Source organism: Hordeum vulgare, chromosome 4H, assembly GCF_904849725.1.
Source record: "Hordeum vulgare subsp. vulgare chromosome 4H, MorexV3_pseudomolecules_assembly, whole genome shotgun sequence".
Taxonomy (NCBI): domain Eukaryota; kingdom Viridiplantae; phylum Streptophyta; class Magnoliopsida; order Poales; family Poaceae; genus Hordeum; species Hordeum vulgare.
This window is the reverse complement of record NC_058521.1, coordinates 76775998-76792101: the sequence shown is the minus strand read 5'-3', so window position 1 is coordinate 76792101 and position 16104 is coordinate 76775998.

The window sequence follows — 16104 nt, the reverse complement described above, 5'->3', positions numbered from 1 at the left end:
ATGTCCCTTCCGAGAATCCAATTGGGTGCGATGAACTTGAAGTCCACAGGCTCAGTGCGCGGCTCGAATGTCCTTCCGGGAACGTGCACCTCAATCCTGTAGCGTGAATCCTCCGGGTATGACGAAGTAGGCTTCCCTGTGATAGTCGGCAGAGCAATCCTCAAGTCCTTGGTGATCTGTATCAGCTCCTTTCCGAAAGGCATAGTGGCGTCGGGCTGGCAAAACTCCGTGAACTTAAGGGGATGAAGGTGGCCATCTAAAACATTGGAAAATCGGAGAGAAGTCAGAAATGATCAGAAGAGGAAATAGAGGATTTATAGACATAAGAAAATATTTTTCTTCCTAAGGCTTTCCTATTCCTAGAGGTTACGTCCTACGATCAGCGTGTGCTCTGAATACCATTTCGGTAGCGACCCGACTCAATACGGGTCAAGCCTCTGGTGTTCCGTACCATCCCAAGATCGCGCTGGTACACACTCAGTACATCAATGTATATATCAAGAGTTCAATCACACAGCTTTATTAATCGAAATCTCATATCGAGTACTTTATTACAATAGTGAATTACAATAAAGTGGCTGAAGGCCATCTCATGAGATATCTAACGAAGACTAGCGGAAGCATCAGGTAGACGAGTCCATCCGACTCCAGGGCATGTCGTTGAGCGTAGATCGTAGCCTCACTCCTGGTCGGAAAAGTACTCTACAACATGATACGTTGCAGCCGTGTAGGTCAGCATATGGAATATGCCGGCAAGTCATCAAAGAGAGGGGGAAAATAATAACCAACTATCTCTACATGCATATTTGGCACGTGGGGCTATAAGTTTTAGCATAAAGCCAATTTTCTCCAACAACAAGAGAGGGCTGAAAGCAAAATATTACTACATTGTTTGTTGTTAACGAGATGGTTCCGCCAACCAATTCTCGTACCCGAGTTGTTGATAATTCCCACATTATTATTAAGTTGTGTCAAGATTTCAGGGAAAATTTCAATGCCTTCGGTTCAAGTTGTCCATGACCGTGGACACGGCAAATAGATTAGGTTTGGGCACTCTGCAGAGTTTTGCACATGTTCCCCGCAAGATTTGATCGCCTCCGAGTATGTCCTCGCACTTCAGGGTGTTTGAAGACCGGATGATCAAAACATGGTCTTTCAACGGGTCCCTCTGAATCCCTGTCGGGGCCCATCCATTCCTACCGTTCTTCTACATCTGCTAGCACCGCCTGTCCAGAGTCGCCGCGTTGTCCAACCAAGCCAGAGCCCATAATGACTTGTGGCTATGCAGGTAAGCCTTGGGTCTTGAAGCCTCCGTACATCTCTTCGATCCTGGGTGAAGCTTTCCGCAAGATGTCATGGCACGTCTCCAGCATCCCGGGGTCGTCCACTGGTTTCTCCAGGGAGCCCGTCAAACCGTCCTTCACCCAGAGTTGCATTGCTTCATGAGGTGTTGAAAATCTTGACTTAACCGGTCTTGGTTATTTAATTATCCTCGCATCACTCGTGTTATGCACTCAACCAGAATCCCGTCTACTCAAGCATAGCAATATGAAATTTGTTGTCCCGGGCCAAGTATCGGGGTTGTTGTGTGCCTACCACATGATACTACAACCTATAACTAAAATTTCCAAGTACCTACTCAGCATGCAATTGGGCAAAGAAAGGTGAAACTACCATGCATAGAAAACATAGGAGATAGTATGATCAAAATGACTTGCCTTGATGATAGTTGTCTTGATCGAGCGCTTCTAAGTAACAAGCTTCGCACTCCGGGTGATCTACCGATACAAACAAGTACACACCATAAGCACTACAATCATCAACAAGTAAAATAATATCACAAGCATAAAGTAGCTATGGCATAAAGTGAAAGAATTCACTTCACCTAACTAAGGCAGAAATTGTTTCTGTTAAAACCCCAAGTAAAAATATTTAAAAAAATTGAAACTTATACTAACGTAAGATATAATCACTAGGAAGTAGTAGAAAAAAGAATCAAATAAAAATCTATTTTTAAACTCCAGGAATAAGCAAAATAAGGTTTAAACTAAATTTGATCTAAATCAAATTTTAAAATTTAAAACATAGACAGATTATATGTTTTTAGAAACTACAGAAAAATTGTGATCTACTGGAAAAAGAATCAACCTCATTGGATCTCTAGATCCAAACTTATCAGCCAAACAAAATTAGAACTTTCTCTGTTTTGGAATTAAACAAAAAAAATAGAAACTGATTCTAACGGACAGGGGTACACGTGGCAGCCCCTGATTGGCTGCGGGTTCGTTTGCTGCGGGGAAAACTAGCACATGGCCGATATGTAAGTAAAACCTCTTGGCTAAATAGTAAGTGAAGTAAAACCGGCTCGGTTCTTAACTAAAAACCAAAGGGGTACATGGTATCTAATCCTAGCCATCTAAAACAGATCGGACGGAGGAGGGAGAGATGGGGTTGCTCACGGGATGCTGCCGACGTTGGCTCTTCTCCGACGAAGCAGGAAGGTGACGGTGGTCGAGGCTGGTGCTCCGGTGATCCTCCAGCGACGGCGAGAGCACCAGGGGGATGCGGCGAAGCTCCGGCGTCGTCTCGTGGTTCCAAGGGCGGCAAGGAGGTTCGGAGGCGAGCGATGGGAGCTCGGGGAGTCTCTGTTGCCGGCCGAACTCCGGCGAGGTGCGGGGGTGGCGTGGAGCGGTGAAACTCGGGGTTTGGTGAAAAAATGGAACGCGGGAGCGATGGTGTGGCTGTTGGTGGCGTTGGTTGGTGCGGGGAGGTGCGGTAGTGGCCGGGGCGGCGTGGCGTTTTCTACTGGAGCTTGGGATCCAGCGAGGTTGCGGGGGCAGTGGCATGGCGTGGGGAGGAGGGGGCCGAGGGGGGGCTCAGGGGTGGCGGCTTATATAGGGGGCAGGGGGCGAGGGAAGGAAGGGGGAGGCCGAATCGGGGGGGATCCCGTCGGATCATGGGTCGCGCCATGGAGGGATGGCCGAGGCGCTAGGAAGGATAGGGCACGGGAGAAAGAAGGGAAGGAGGAAGAATAAGGAAGGAAATAAGGAAAAAAAAGAGGGGGCGCTACGTGTCGGTTTGGCCAGGGATCTCTCCCAGCGATGGGGGGGATTCTGGCCCAAGAAAACGCCCACGGCGCCTTCCAAAAAAAAGATTTTTTTAAACTACAAGAGAAAAAGAATAAATGGAAACAAAATAAAAAAAATTATATGGGGTATTATATACCAAATCGATGAGAAAAATATTTCCTAATTGATTATCATTTTTCCAAAACCAAAATAAAAACATTTTAAAAATGTTTTTTTCAGAAAAACCCCTAAGGCTTTATTTTCTTTTGGCAAAATATTTTCCCCATAAACTTGGGTTTTTTCTTGGCTCAAATAATTTCAAAAATGCCTTATATTGTGGAGGGTCATTTTCCTCCGCTCTTTCTTGCTTGCAATAATTTTGTCGGGGCATTTTCTCGGGGAGGAAAAATAGAAAAGCAAAAGCAAGTATTTGACAGAAATCAAATGCAAAACTTTATTGCAAACAAAATGCATAGATGCTTAGCTACATTTGTAGAACATTCCCAATTAGGAAAATTGGGATGTTACATCTTCCGGAGTTATGGTATTGATGATATTGCTTTCAACATTTACGGGAGTACCTCAGATATAATGCTTGATTCTCTGCCCATTTACAACTCTCAGACAATTACCTTCCGTGTTGTTGATCTTGATAGCACCGGAACGATATACTTCCTCGACAACATAGGGACCTTCCCATTTAGAGAGAAGCTTGCCTGCAAAGAATCTTAAACGAGAGTTATATAGCAAGACATAATCACCTACATTGCACTCACGCTTTTGTATCCTCTTATCATGCCACCTCTTAACCTTCTCTTTGGAAAGCTTGGCATTCTCATATGCCTGAGTTCTCCACTCATCAAGCGAGCTAATATCAAATAACCTCTTCTCACCGGCAAGTTTGAAATCAAAGTTGAGCTCTTTGATTGCCCAATAAGCTTTATGCTCTAGCTCAAGAGGTAAATGACATGATTTACCATACACCATTTTGTACGGAGACATGCCCATGGGATTCTTATAGGCAGTTCTATAAGCCCATAGTGTATCATCGAGCTTCTTAGACCAATTCTTTCTAGACCTGTTGACAGTCTTTTGCAGAATTAATTTAATCTTTGTGTTGCTTAGCTCTACTTGACCACTGGACTGAGGGTGGTAGGGAGACGCAATTCTATGGTTGACATCGTATTTAGCAAGCGTTTTACGGAAAGCACCACGAATGAAGTGTGAACCACCCTCGGTCATTAGATATCTAGGGACTCCAAATCTAGGGAAAATAACTTCTTTCAGCATCTTGATAGAGGTGTTGTGATCAGCACTACTAGTGGGGATAGCTTCTATCCACTTAGTGACGTAATCAGCAGCAACTAAGATATGCGTATACCCGTTGGATTTAGGAAAAGGTCCCATATAATCAAAGGCCCAAACATCAAATGGTTCAATGACAAGTGAATAGTTCATAGGCATTTGCTGACGTTTGCTAATATTACCTATTCTTTGACATTTCTAACAAGACAAGACAAACTTACGGGCATCCTTGAAGAGAGTGGGCCAATAGAAACCTGATTGCAATACCTTGTGTGCAGTTTTATCTCCTGCCTGGTGTCCTCCGTAGGCCTCGGAGTGACACTTCTGTAGGATCTGTCCATGTTCATGTTCAGGTACACAACGTCTAATAACACCATCTACTCCTTCCTTATAAAGGTGAGGATAATCCCAAAAGTAATGTCTCAAGTCAAAGAAGAATTTCTTATTTTGCTGGTACGTGAAACTAGGTGGTATGTATTTGGCAACGATATAGTTCGCATAATCAGCATACCACGGTGTACTACGTGAAGCATTGATGACATTCAATTGCTCATCGGGAAAGCTATCATCAATAGGTTGTGGGTCATCAAGAACATTCTCCAACCTGGACAAGTTATCTGCTACTGGGTTATCATCACGATTCCTGTCAACAACGTGCAAATCAAATTCTTGTAGCAGGAGAACCCATCTGATAAGTGTAGGTTTAGCGTCCTTCTTCTCCATGAGGTACTTAATAGCAGCATGATCAGTGTGAATAGTGACTTTGGAATCAACTATGTAAGACCTGAACTTTTCACATGCAAACACGACTGCTAAAAATTCCTTCTCTGTAGTAGCATAGTTCCTCTGGGCATTGTCTAGAGTTTTACTAGCGTAGTGAATAACATTCAACTTCTTATCGACTCTTTGCCCTAGGACAGCACCAACAGCATAATCACTAGCGTCACACATGATCTCAAAAGGTAAGTTCCAATCAGGTGGTTGAACAATAGGTGCAGTTATCAAAGCCCTCCTAAGTATTTCAAAGGCTTCCTCACAATCATCGTCAAAAACAAAAGGAATATCCTTTTGCAAGAGATTGGTAAGAGGCCTAGAAATCTTAGAGAAGTCTTTAATGAACCTTCTATCAGCATGACCGAGGAAACTTCTTACCTTTGGTATCTATGGGGTATGGCATTTTCTCGATTGCATCAACCTTAGCCTTATCGACTTCAATACCTCTTTCAGAAATTTTATGTCCTAAGACGATGCCTTCATTAACCATAAAGTGGCACTTCTCCCAATTCAAGACAAGATTGGTGTCTTTACATCTCTACAAGACTCGATCAAGGTTGCTGACGCAATCATCGAAGGAAGACCCGTAAACGGAGAAGTCATCCATGAAAACCTCGACAATCTTTTCGCAGAAGTCAAATAATATAGCCATCATACATCTTTGAAAAGTGGCAGGTGCATTACATAAGCCAAAAGGCATACGTCTATAAGCAAAGGTACCGAAAGGGCAGGTGAAAGTGGTTTTCTCCTGATCAGATTGTGCAACTGGTATTTGGGAGAAACCAGAATAACCGTCTAGAAAGTAGAAGTGTGTGTGTTTGGACAGCCTTTCTAGCATTTGGTTGATAAAAGGCAAAGGGTAATGATCTTTCCTAGTGGCTTTATTCAATTTCCTAAAATCAATCACCATCCTATAGCCAGTAATAATCCTCTGTGGGATCAACTCATCCTTATCATTAGGGACAACGGTAATGCCTCCCTTCTTAGGAACGCAATGCACCGGACTCACCCAATCGCTATGAGCAACAGGATAGATAATACCCGCTTCCAGGAGCTTTAGTATTTCTTTTCTTACTACTTCTTTCATCTTAGGATTTAATCTCCTTTGATGATCAGCAACTGGTTTAAATTCAGGATCAGTTTTGATCTTATGCTCGACTAATGCCCTCAAGATCATCAAGAGTATATCCAATAGCAGCACGGTGATTCCTCAGAGTTTTTAGTAACTTCTTTTCTTCATGCTCTGAGAGGCTAGCACTAATAATAACAGGATATATCTCCTTTTCATCCAGATAAGCATACTTAAGAGTATCTGGCAACTGTTTAAGCTCGAACACAGGATCACCCTTTGGTGGAGGTGGATCCCCAAGCAGTTCAACAGGCAAGTTATTCTTAAGGATAGGATATTGTTCTAAGAGAACTCTATCTATTTCATCCCTTTCATACATATGCATATCATTTTCATGCTCAAGCAAGTATTGCTCTAAGGGATCAGTAGGAGGCATGGCAATAGAGGCTAAGGCAATAGTTTCATCCCTACTAGGCAACTCCTTTTCATGAGGTTGTCTACCAAACTTGGAGAAATTGAACTCATGTGACACACGTTCAAAGCCAACAGTGACAGTTTGCTTCTCACAATCAATATGAGCATTGACAGTATTGAGAAAAGGTCTACCAAATATGATGGGACAAAAGCTATCTTGTGCGATAGCAAGAACGAGGAAATCAGCAGGATACTTCGTATTACCACACAAGACTTCAACATCCCTAACAATTCCCACAGGGCAGATAGTATCTCTATTGGCAAGCTGAATAGTGACATCAATAGGCTCTATCTCAACAGGTGCAATCTCATCTTTGATTTCATCATATAAGGATTGAGGTATTGCACTAACACTAGCACTCACGTCACATAAGCCATGATAACAATGAGCTCCTATCTTAACAGAAACCACAGGCATGCCAACAACAGGCCTATGTTTGTCTCTAGCGTGAGGTTTAGCAATTCTAGCAGCATCTTCACAGAAGTGAATATTATGTCCCTCAACTTCTTTAGACAGAAGATCTTTGATAATAGCAATGCTAGGTTCAACTCTAATTTTCTCAGGGGGTGTAGGTGTTCTAATATAGCCTCTACGTATCACAGTTGAAGCTTTAGAATGATCCTTTATCCTAACAGGGAAAGGTGGTTTCTCAATGTAAGCACTGAGAACAACAGGATCATTATAGGCAATGACTTTCTCTTCAACTAGAGTGGGTTTAACTACATTGACTTCTAAAGGAGGATGATATTTAGACCACTTCTCTTTGGGGAGATCAATATGAGCAATAAAGGATTCACACAATGAAGCTACTATCTCAGAGTCAAGTCCATACTTAGCGCTAAAATCACAAAAAGTATTTGTCTCAACAAAGAATTTAACGCAATCAAAAGTGAAATTCATACCTGACTCCTTACCTTCTTCAAGCTCCCAATCTTCAGAGTTGCGTTTGATTCTCTCCAATAAATTCCATTTGAAGTCAATATATCTCTTCATAAAAGAACCGGTACAAGAAGTGTCAAGCATGGTGCGATCATCATGAGAAAGCTGAGCATTGAGGTTCTGAATGATAATTTCTCTCGAGAGCTCAGCCTCCCCGAAAGACCTTCTTCTTGACCTCATCCTCGGGCACACCTGCAAGCTTAAATAAACCACAAACTTCATCTACATAGATCAGATGCAAGTCTGGATGTGATGTTCCATCTCCTGTAAAAGGATTAGCCGGCAGTTTCTCAAGCATACCCGAAGGAAACTCAAAGCAAATATTTTCAGTAGGTGCAGCAGGTTGAGGAGCAACTCTTTGTGCTTCCGTTCGAGGTAAAGATACCCCGAACAAGCCCCTCAAAGGATTAGTATCCATAGTGACAAGTGCCAACAAATTTCAGCACACTATATGAATGTTTCCTTACCAAGTTCCACTTACCAAAGGCGCTTCACTCCCCGGCAACGGCGCCAGAAAAGAGTCTTGATGACCCACAAGAATAGGGGATCAATCATACTCCTTTCTATAAGTAAGAGTGTCGAACCCAATGAGGAGCAGAAGGATTTGACAAGTGGTTTTCAGCAAGGAAAAATCTGCAAGCACTGAAATTGTCGGTAACAAGTGATTGTGTGGTGAGATGATTCGTAGCGAGCAACAAGTAACAAAAGTAGAAACGGTGCAGCAAAGTGGCCCAATCCCTTTTGTAGCGTTGACAAGCCTGGATAAAGTCTTATAGGAGGAAAAACACTCCCGAGGACACACGGGAATTTCTGCCATGCTAGTTTCATCATGTTCATATGATTCGTGTTCGTTACTTTGATAGTTTGATATGTGGGTGGACCGGCGCTTGGGTACTGCCCTTACTTGGACAATCATCCCACTTATGATTAACCCCTCTCGCAAGCATCTGCAACTACGAAAGAAGAATTAAGACAAAGTCTAACCATAGCATTAAACTAGTGGATACAAATCAGCCCCTTACGAAGCAACGCATAAACTAGGGTTTAAGCTTCTGTCACTCTAGCAACCCATCATCTACTTACTACTTCCCAATGCCTTCCTCTAGGCCCAAATAATGGTGAAGTGTTATGTAGTCGACGTTCACATAACACCACTAGAGGAAAAACAACATACAACACATCAAATTACCGAACGAATACCAAATTCACATGACTACTATTAGCATGACTTATCCCATGTCCTGAGGAACAAAAGTAACTACTCACAAAGCATAATCATAATCATGATCAAAGAGGTAATGAGTAGCATCAAGGATCTGAACAAAAACTCTTCCACCAAATAATCCAACTAGCATCAACTACAAAGAGTAATCAACACTACTAGCAACCTTACAAGTACCAATCGGAATCGCGAGACGGAGATTGGTTACAAGTGATGAACTAGGGTTTGGAGATGAGATGGTGTTGATGAAGATGTTGATGGAGATGAGTCCCCTTCGACGAGAGGAGTGTTGGTGATGACGATGGCGACGATTTCCCCCTCAGGGAGGGAAGTTTCCCCGGCAGGATCGTCCTGCTGGAGCTCTAGATTGGTTCTGCTCAAGTTCCGCCTCGTGGCGGCGGCGAAACCACGAAAAAGCTCCGCCATGATTTTTCCTAGACGAAACCCTCCATATAGCAAAAGAGGGGAGCAAGTGGGCCAGTGGACTGCCCATAAGCCCTCATGGCGCGGCCTGGGGGGGTGGCCGCGCCGTGCAGGCTTGTGGGCACCCCCTGGTGCCCCTCTGGCACTTCTTCGGCCCAGTATTTTTGATAAATTGGGAAAAAATCACCGTTGATTTCACGGCGTTTGGAGTTGCGCAGAATAGGTATCTCAACTTTCCTCCACTTTCAGGCCAGAATTCCAGTTGTCGGTATTCTCCCTCTTCATGTAAACCTTGCAAAATAAGAGAGAAAAGGCATAAGAATTGCACCGTGAAGTGAAATAACAGCCAAAGAAGCGATAAATATCAACATGAAAACATGATGCAAAATGGACATATCACCTACCTATATGCGGTATCTACATGTCGTTCCAAGTAAATTTGCATGTGCCACTCTCTATACCTTCAAGTAATAATCTATTTTGCATGCCCGAACCGCTCATGTGGTGACAAGGGGCGGTCAGTATCTTCCATGCTAGGTGTGTTATCCTCGATACGTGTTTATTCACTATGACTCACGAGAAAGGGGCCGGTAATTGGAATGCCCAGTTCCATGCTCAAATCGAAAAGATAATTGCAAACAAAACTCCCCCTGGATTGTTGTTGGTATGGACGGCACCCGAGGATTCGGCTAGTCGTGGAGTGTAATTGATCGGTGGTGGGGGAGTCAAAACTTTACTTTTCTGTTTGGGAACCGCCTATAATATGTGTAGCATGCAAGATGGTGAAAACTCTTGGTCATCGCGTTGACAATGAAAGCATGCCACCCAAAATTATTTATCTCTGTTTTAAAAGCTTGAGCTCTAGCACCTCTGCAAATCAATGTTTCCCTCTGCGAAGGGCCTATCTATTTATGTTTCTGTTGAGTCATCCTCTCCTTATAAAGGCACCAATTAGAGAGCACCTCCGTCATTTTTATGCTTTGCTTTTAATTGTTATTGTGTATGACTGTGACTGGATCTTCTTTGCCATGAATTACAATGTTCAGTCAGCCCTTGGTCTTTGAACGTGCTCTGCATTTATGTTTTGCGGTCTCAGAAAGAGCTAGTGAGATACCATGTGTTCATATTGCTTCATGATTGTTTTGATTGAAGTGTTGACGTTTGAAACTTATTATTATTGCTCCCTAGTTAATTTTGCCATTGATATGAGTTTATCATGAGACTTAAATGTCATTGCTTATGTGGTTAGCTTCTGATCTTGCTGAAAGTCTGAATATGAGTTAGACATAATTACAACAACAAGATCAAACAGAGTTCGTAAAAGTTTTTCTTTTGTCTCTTACAGTTTGTCAACTGAATTGCTTGAGGAAAAGCAAGGCTTTAAACTTGGGGGAGTTGATACGTCTCCATCGTATCTACTTTTCCAAACTCTTTTGCCCTTGTTTTGGACTCTAATTTGCATGATTTGAATGGAACTAACCCGGACTGACGCTGTTTTCAGCATAATTGCCATGGTGTTGTATTTGCACAAAAATAAAAGTTCTCGGAATGACCTAGAAATTTACGAGGATTTTTTGTGGAATATATAAAAAATACTGGCGCAAGAATTATCTGGAGGGACGAAGCCAGGAGCCCACAAGCCCAGGAGGCGCAGGCCCCCCCTCGCCGCGCCTGGCAGGCTTGTGAGGCCCTCGTGGCTCCGCCACCTCCAACTCCAGCTCTATATAGTCTCTCTCGCCCAGAAAAAATTAAGAGAGAAGAGTTCATCGCGTTTTACGACACGGAGCCGCCGCCACCACGTGTTCTTCCTCTAGAGGGCAGATCTGGAGTCTATTCTGGGCTCCGGAGAGGGGAGATCGACGTCGTCGTCATCATCAACCATCCTTCATAGCCAATTCCATGATGCTCCTCACCGTTCGTGAGTAATCTCATCGTAGGCTTGCTGGACGGTGATGGGTTGGATGAGATCTATCATGTAATCGAGTTAGTTTTGATGGGGTTTGATCCCTATTATCCACTGTGTTCTGAGATTAATGTTGCTACTACTTAGCCATGCTTAATGCTTGTCACTAGGGCCCGAGTGCCATGATTTCATATCTGAACCTATTATGTTTTCATCAATATATGTGTGTTCTTGATGCTATATTGCAAGTTGTAGTCACCTACTATGTGTTATGACACGGCAACCCCGGAGTGACAATAGCCGGAACCACTCCCGGAGATGACCATAGTATGAGGAGTTCATGTATTCACTAAGTGCTAATGCTTTGTTCCGATTCTCTATTAAAAGGAGACCTTAATATCCCTTAGTTTCCATTAGGACCTCGCTGCCACGGGAGGGATGGACAATAGATGTCATGCAAGTTCTTTCCAGAAGCACATATGACTATATACAGAATACATGCCTACATTACATTGACAAACTGGAGCTAGTTACATATCTCCCCATGTTATAACTGTTACATGATGAATGTCATCCGACATAATTATCCATCACCGATCCAATGCCTACGAGTCTTTTCCTACTGGTCCATGCTACGTTACTTTACTGCTACTATTGTCACTGCTGCTATTATTACCGCTACTGCTGTCACTATTGCTACTGTTACCACTGCTACCGTTACTATCACACTACTCTGTTACTGAAACTTTGCTGCAGATACTAAGTCTTTCTGGTGTAGTTGAATTGACAACTCAACTGCTAATACTCAAGAATATTCTTTGGCTTCCCCTTGTGTCAAATCAACAAATTTGGGTTGAATACTCTACCCTTGAAAACTGTTGCGATCCCCTATACTTGTGGGTTATCAGGTATCATAGCGGCGTGATCAAGGAAAGTTGTGTGGAGCGGGGGATCTCATGTGCGGATGGGTATTCCAAGAGATTTGCTATGCAAGTGGCATAGATCCCACCAAATAAATCGCCTTCATTAGCATTATTATTTATCCTCCTAGCAATTATAGCTCCCATGTTGAAACTTCTATCACCCGTTACTGCTCTCTTAATTATACTAAGGTCAGGTGCGCAGAGGTGACTATGGTCATGCTTGCCGTTAATGCATCTACCTATGAAGAGGGCAAAATAATGTAAGGCGAGAAAATGAATGCTCCCCATGGTAGCGTGCGTAATATCTCTAGTTTCTCCAACAGTTGTTTTGGACTCTAATTTGCATGATTTGGATGGAACTAACCCGGACTAACGTTGTTTTCAGCAGAATTGCCATGGTGTTGTTTTTGCACAGAAATAAAAATTCTCGGAATGACCTGGAAATTTACGGGGATTTTTTGTGGAATATATAAAAGATACTGGCGCAAGAATCATCCGAGGAAGCGGAGCATGGAGCCCACAAGCCCACCAGGCGCGGGGCCCCCTGGCCGCGCCTAGCAGGCTTGTGGGGCCCACGGAGCTACACCGCCTCCAATTCCAGCTCTATTTAGTCCCTTTCGTCCAGAAAAAAATCAAGAAGAAGAGTTCATCGTGTTTTACGATACGGACGCACCGCCACCTCCTGTTCTTCCTCTCGAGGGAAGATCTAGAGTCCGTTATGGGCTCCGGAGAGGGGAGATCGTCGCCATCGTCATCACCAACCTTCCTTCATCGCCAATTCCATGATGCTCTTCACCGTTCGTGAGTAATCTCATCATAGGCTTGCTGGACTGGACGGTGATGGGTTGGATGAGATCTATCATGTAATCAAGTTAGTTTTGACGGGGATTGAACCCTAGTATCCACTATGTTCTGAGATTGATGTTGCTACTACTTTGCCATGCTTAATGCTTGTCACTAGGGCCCGAGTGCCATGATTTCAGATCTGAACCTATTATGTTGTCACCAATATATGTGTGTTCTTGATCCTATCTTGCAAGTTGTAGTCACCTACTATGTGTTATGACCCGGCAACCCCGGAGTGACAATAGCCGGAACCACTCCCGGAGATGACCATAGTATGAGGAGTTCATGTATTCACCAAGTGTTAATGCGTTGGTCCGGTTCTTTATTAAAAGGAGAACCTTAATATCCCGTGGTTTCCATTAGGACCCCGCTGCCACGGGAGGGATGGACAATAGATGTCATCCAAGTTCTTTTCCCTAAGCACGTATGACTACATACGGAATACATGCCTACATTACATTGACGAATTGGAGCTAGTTACATATCTCTACGTGTTATAACTCTTGCATGATGAATAAAATCCGGCATAATCATCCATAATCGATCCGATGCCTAGGAGTTTTTCCTACTGGTCCTTGCTACGTTACTTTGCCGCTACTGCTATCACTGCTGTTACTGTTACTCTGCTGCTACTGCTGTCACTTTGCTGCTACTGGTTACCATTGCTACTCTTGCTATCACACTACCTTGCTACTAATACTTTTCTGCAGATACTAAGTATTTCAGGTGTGGTTGAATTGACAACTCAACTGCTAATACTTGAGAATATTCTTTGGCTTCCCCTTGCGTTGAATAAACAAATTTGGGTTGAATACTCTACCCTCGAAAACTGTTGCGATCCCCTATACCTGTGGGTTATCAAGACCTTTTTCTGACATCGTTGCTGAGGAAGCATAGCTATATTCTCTGAGTCACTTGGAATTTACATCTGCTGGTCACTATGAGGAATCCGAAAGATCCAAGAACTAAAGTCTTGCCCTCAACTACGAGGACAGGTAAGGAACTGCTATCTAGCTCTGCACTTGATTCACCTTCAGTTATGAGTAAGTTTGCTACACCACCTCCTGCTAGAAATTTTGATATGTCGCATGTGCTTGATGATGCTACTTCTGCTGTCCATGATGGTTGTGATGATGCTATGCTTGATACTGCTTTGCCACTAGGTGCATTCCTTGATGCACAAATTGCTAGATTATTGAAGTAGAACCTGCTATTTTGCCTGTTAGAACTAGCTCTCCTAGATATGAATTGCGTGATATGCCTGAGGGTTATGTTATGGAGGGAGAGATAGCTGAGGACTTTCTTGCTTGTAAGCATAGCTATGATGTTGAGAAATTACTGCGGAAGTGGAAAGAAAAATCTTTGAATGCTAGGATGAAATACGACCTAAAGTTTGCTACTTCGCCTATCTTTGTGACCGATAAGGATTATGAATTCTCTGTCGACCCTGAGTTAATCACTCTGGTCGAATCTGATCCTTTTCACGGTTATGAGTCTGAAACGGTTGTAGCCCATCTTACCAAACTGCATGATATAGCCACCCTATTCGCGAGTGAGGAAAAGATCTGCCACTACTATATCCTCAAGTTGTTTCCTTTCTCACTAAAGGATGATGCTAAGACTTGGTTCACTTCTCTTGCTCCTGGTTGTGTGCGTAGCCCCCAGGATATGATCTACTACTTCTCTAAGAAATATTTCCCTGCCCATAAGAAGCAAGCTGCCTTGCAGGAAATATACAACTTTGCGCAAGTTGAAGAACACAGTCTCCCACAAGCTTGGGGGAGGCTCGTCCAGCTACTGAATGCTTTGCCTGATCACCCTCTTGAGAAGAATGAAATGCTTGATATCTTCTATAATGGACTAACCGATGCTTCCAAAGACCACCCAGATAGTTGTGCTGGTTGTGTTTTTAGGGAACGAACTATGGCACAAGCTGAGATCCTATTGAATAATATCTTGTGCAATGAGAATGCTTGGACTATTCTCGAACCACCTCCGAAGCCAACTCCGAAGAAAAGAGGTATTCTATTCCTCAGTCCTAAAGATATGCAAGAAGCTAAGAAATCTATGAAAGAGAAAGGCATTAAATCTAAAGATGTAAAAAATCTACCACCTATCGAAGAGATCCATGGTCTCGATAACCCGATACAAGTAGTAGAGGTAAATTCTCTTCGTAGATTCAATGAGAGTGATATTCCTTTTGATAAACCTGCTAGCTTATGCCTGGATGAATTTGATAACTTTGTTGCCAAACAACAAAGTTTCAATGATTATGTTAGCAGACAATTGGAACAGAATGCTCGCATGCTTAGTCATTTAAGTGCTTGCGTGGATAGAAATGTCAATGATCTTAAGCTCTGAGTAAACATGCAACTATGGTTACTACTCAGGTAGAACAAGTACTTAAGGCTCAAAATGACTTGCTCAATGAGTTGAATGACAATTCTGTCAGAGTTGTCACTAGAGGCGGTAGAATGACCCAGGAACCTTTGTATCCTGAGGGTCATCCTAAGAGAATTGAACAAGATTCTCAAGGAGTTAGCACTGATGCACCTAGTCATCCTATGAAGAAGAAGAAAGATGATAGGAACTTGCATGCTAGCAACCCTGATGCTGTTACACCTGAGAATCCAAACGATGTCTCTGTTTCTGATGCTGAAACGCAATCTGGTGATGAACATGAGCCTAATTATAATATCAATAGTGATGCTCAACCTAGCAAAGATAAGGATGTGGAGATTGAACCTGTTGATCTTGATAACCCACAGCCTAAGAATAGGAGATATGATAAGAACGACTTCGCTGCTAGGAAGGATGGTAAAGAAAGGGAACCATGGGTTCAGAAACCCATGCCCTTTCCTCCCAAACCATCCAAGAAAAAGGATGATGAGGATTTTGAGCGATTTGTTGAAATGATTAGACCTGTCTTCCTGCAAATGCGTTTGAGAGATAAGCTCAAAATGTCTCCCTATACCAAGTACATGAAGGATATTGTGACTACTAAGAGGAGGATACCTGAGGTTGAGATTTCCACCATGCTCGCTAATTACACCTTCAAGGGTGGAACTCCTAAGGAACTAGGTGATCTCGGGGTGCCCACTATACCTTGCTCCATTAAAGGAAACTACGTTAGAACTGCTTTATGCGACCTTCGAGC